Here is a 4,696-nt window from a genome sequence, read left to right as displayed (position 1 = left end):
TTTACAGTTGTTTTCTCTCTACTGTTTGCATTCAAGATTATGTTAAATGCATAGTGAATGCATTCTCTCCATTTGTTCTCTAATGAAATTTCTTGAGACTACAGTTTTTCTAATGAGTACTATTTCAACCGTAATACATATGTAGATTTTTGTGTATGGTTCATCAACTATGATTTCAGCTCACTTTCAGTTTACATGAGTGTTTTAACTTTCCAAGGTGTTAGATATTGGTGTCATTTGTTATTGAGGTCTAGCTCTATACTGAGAGAAGAGCATTAATATTTTTCACTCTGTAACTTCATCTGGCTCTCTTTCTAAGATTTAGGTTAGAAGTATCAATATGAAGTATTAGGAGTAATATTTATGTGAATTCTATGTATTAAGATAAATATTATATATTATTTCAGGACTAAACATTTTACCAATATAAAATGTTTCTTTTTATCTTCTTAAATGCTTCTTTAAATTCAACCTTGCCTAAAGGCCGGATGTTTACATTTTCATGTCTCCTTTTTTGTTTGTTTGCTTAACATATGCCTGGTGAACATAGGTTTATCCTTTAATTTGCAACTTTTCTATGTCACTTTATTTTCATTTTTTCTATTGTAAGCAACCAATAGCTAAATGTTCTTTTTTCATCCATTAGGAAGTGTTTGTCTTTCATTTGAAAAATTCAATTGTTCACATTTTCTGTGGTTAATTAACATCGTCTTTTCTCCTCCCTTCTTTCCTTCCTTTTTGCTTTCCACCTCTTATGCCTACTGTTTCCTTTTAGTTATTTCCCATTTTTACAGTATATGGATTATTTTAACATAAATTTCACATAATACACACTTTAAAGTTTGGGAAGTTCTGGCCCCAAAAATATGGTTCCTGGTGGCATTATCACTTAAGAAATTATTAGATATGGAAATTGTGGAACCTCACTACAGACCTACTGAATCAGAAACTCTGAGGTGGGGCCCAACTATCTGTGTTTTAATAAGCCCTTCTGGTGATTCTAATGCATGCTCAAGTTTAAGAACCACTGATCTAAAGGATTCTCTAGAAGGTGGCTATGGATTTTCTGATAGCATGTTCAGGTGGACAACAAGTCAAACTGTTGCCTCATCATCACCTTTATCAAGGAATTAGGAAAAAATGTTGCTATGGAAACTGAGCACAGTAGATTTTCCTGCTTAAGCTACCTGATTTCATCCTCATATCTTTGATGCTCTAACTTTTGGTAGAGGCCATATCCTCTTTCTTTTTCTGGTCTGCAGTGGGTTCAATTCTGTCCCATAAAAATTTAGATTTCTTCAAGTTCTAGTTTCTAGTACCTATAAATGTAATCTTATTTGGAAATAGGCTCTTCTTAGATGTAATCAGGTTAAGAAGATGTCATATTAGAGTAGGCCCTATATCCAATGAATGTATGAATGTTGGTATCTTTATATGAAGAACAGAGGGCACAAAGATACATAGAGGAGAAGGCCATTTTGCAACCATAGAGGCAGGGATAGGAGTGATGCTGCTACAAACCAAGAAACACAAAGGGTTTCTGGGAGCCACCAGATGCTAGAAGGAGGCAGGGAAGAATTATTCCCTTGAGTCTTCAGAAGAAGAACAGCCCTGCCACACACCTTGATTTTTTTTTTACTTCTATCTCTGTAACTCAGAATAAATTTATATTGTGTTAGGTCACCAAGTTTTCAGTGTTTCGTTATAACAACCCTAAAAAACAAATACAGGCCCTAATATCCATGCAAAATCTGCCTCCCCATTTGTCATTTAACCAAAGTCAAACAGGATGCTGGGTAAAATTCTAGTTATAGTACATTATGTCCAGGTAAGTCATCAAAAACAAGGCCATTCGGATATCTCCTGAAGATACTCCTCTAAAATGGCAGAGATCATTTCCCCACCTCCAATGAAAACATCTGTTTCCTTTCCCCATTGCTGAGACATTTTTGATTCCTTCCATTCTTTCCTTGCTTCCTCCACAAATACTCCCCCACCTATGTCCCAATTCCCTGACTGCCAACTTTCCCCTATTGTCTTTAGAAATGAAAACCTTGAAGCCTCTGGCACAGTCATGATTCTGTTGACCCTTGTGTAGGATGCAGGTGGGAGTGAGGGTGTTTACAGAACGTCAGCTTGACCCTGGATGGTAGCCTGCCTTTCTTTCATGAGGGCTCTAAATATTTTTATTTAAAAAATTAAAGCATCTTACACCCTTGAGTTAACCTCTGTCAGCATGTCCATAGCTTCTTGAAATTAATTATGGTAAAGAGAGTTATCTGTTTCTCTTCCCAACTTCATATTACATTAAAAACACTCATTTTTTTTGTCTTTTTCTTGTCTGTAAATGGGATGAAGATAGCTTATCTGGCCACAATAGTCATTTATGATAATAAAAATATATAGATTAAATGAAGTACATTTTATTTTATTTTATTTTTTATTTTTATTTTTTTTTTGAGATGGAGTTTCGCTCTTGTTACCCAGGTTGGAGTGCAATGGTGCGATCTCGGCTCACCGCAACCTCCGCCTCCTGGGTTCAGGCAATTCTCCTGCCTCAGCCTCCTGAGTAGCTGGGATTACAGGAACGCGCCACCACGCCCAGCTAATTTTTTGTATTTTTAGTAGAGATGGGGTTTCACCATGTTGACCAGGATGGTCTCGATCTCTTGACCTCGTGATCCACCCACCTCGGCCTCCCAAAGTGCTGGGATTACAGGCGACGGCCACCGAGCCCGGCATGAAGGACATTTCCAGTATATAAAAGTGAAAAGCAGAAAAACGATTTACTCATAATCTCACTTACCTTGAAGTAAACAGTGTTGTGCCCATGGTATACATTATTTAGACCCTTCAGAAACGTTGATGGCTGTATCATATTTTCTTACCTAGATGACTATACCATAATTTATGCCACTGAGAAAATAAAAGCTATCATATAGGAGTACGACTCTAAACTTGTTTCTTGCTTGCAACTTAATCACTGACTCTTATCCTGTTTCATTTTTTGTTTTGCATCAAAGGGGATGTAGGAGTTAAAACTTCTTCCAAGTTTTACCTAAATTGATCTTCCAAATATAGTATTTTTTCCTGTAAACTCAGGGTACTTCTTAATCACTTGTAGCCTTTCGAGTTTCCCATAATTTCCCCATCAGTCATAGTTCTCAAAAGAGCTTTGTTATTATTTTGTATTTGAGTTTGACATTTCTTTTTCTTTTTTTTAAATATAGAAAACCTAGGTTTATTTGTTAAGTTATTATAAAAACAAAACAATTACCATTTGAAGTACTTTGAGGACATCATTCCAGATTCACTTGTTCTGTTACAGAAACTAATCTAAAACGTTGGAAATTAAAGGATATAACCTAAGAGGTTATAACTGCAGGCTGGTAAGGCATGGCAAAAGGAGCTCTCTCTTTGCCGCTCAGTCTACCTATGCCTCCAAGCTCCTGTGCCTTTTCACCACATAGGTCTCCTAGCTTACAGAAGATGCATACAGTGAAGGCAGGAATTACAGGCCTACTCAGAGGGTACTCAGACATAGAAAGTTTTGGGTAAATAATAAACTACAAATACCCTCTTGGTAAAGTTAATTCATCAAGTTAATAGAGGTCATAGTATCTATCTTCTGCTGGTGACAACTCGTTGTCTCAGTATAGTCTGTCTCAAAAAGAACTGATTCAACTTGGGTTTTGGAAAAGGAAAAAGACTTTGATCAACTTCACTCCAGAGTGGAAGAAGTACCAAGTTCTCTCCTACAGTTAGGAGCAGAATCTTAAACTTGCATAAATCATTTTCAGTGATCAACATCTGCATCCTCAAACTGTCCAGCAGCCATTGGCATGGTATCCCCTTCATCCCATCTTCATAATCTCTTATTAAATCTTCTGTCCAAACCCCAGCTACATTATACTGGCTGCTCATAGAGTGAGAAAGCATTTCTTCTAACCTTTCCAGTGTAGCTTGGTCTTCTGCTGTTAGATGGGATAATCCTCCTTCACAGGTGTAAAATGTTGGGATGTCATCTTGTCCTTGTTCATGTGCTTCCACATCATATTCTCCATTGTAGTTATTTGAATCCTCATCCTCAGGGTCTGGATGCAAGGCCTGGTATTCACACATTGCAGTGAACATTACTTCCAATGCTGATTTAACACTAGGTACAAATCTAAATTCAGTAATAAGTTTAACATCATCATCACTGTCTTCCTCTTCTTCATCAGAAACAGATTCTTAGGATTTTTCAAGTTTGTCATTCACCATAACATACAAATGCTCTCTTAATCACTTTGGTCCTTGGCAATGCATGTAAGCTAATGGTGGGATATTTCAGTGGGAATCCTAATCCAGAGCCATCTAACCAAGACGGGTGGCTCTCAGTGATGTAGAGTGCCGGTGCCAAGGCCCTTCCACTTCGGCACATCTTCGGTATCTGGTTGCTGCTGCCGCAGGTGCCCCTCCTCTGATCCAGGTGGTGGGAAATTTTTTTAGCAGTTATTTTTTAATGTAACACAATGTTACCATTACACCTCCAAAACTCCAACTCACATCAACAGAAAGCTCATTATAGGAAAATCCAGTGGTTAGTTTTATAACTTACCTGGTTTTATTTTACTGTAGCATTTGAAAGAGTTTACTATGACCTTTGTCTTCAAATATTTTTCCCCCTTGGCTTCTATGGACAGCTGACTCAAAG

The 4,696-nt window shown here is 37.3% G+C and overlaps 1 pseudogene; it reads right to left on the bottom strand.

The window, feature by feature from the left end:
- Window positions 1-3,796: 3,796 nt before the first annotated feature.
- Window positions 3,797-4,481, bottom strand: LOC105709582 (methylosome subunit pICln-like; annotated as a pseudogene).
- Between the last annotated feature and the right edge of the window lie 215 nt (window positions 4,482-4,696).

This window comes from Aotus nancymaae, unplaced genomic scaffold, assembly GCF_030222135.1.
Source record: "Aotus nancymaae isolate 86718 unplaced genomic scaffold, 86718_ANA_hifiasm-v0.15.2.pri h1tg000040l, whole genome shotgun sequence".
In the NCBI taxonomy this organism is placed as follows: domain Eukaryota; kingdom Metazoa; phylum Chordata; class Mammalia; order Primates; family Aotidae; genus Aotus; species Aotus nancymaae.
This window is presented reverse-complemented; position numbering and strand designations above follow the sequence as displayed.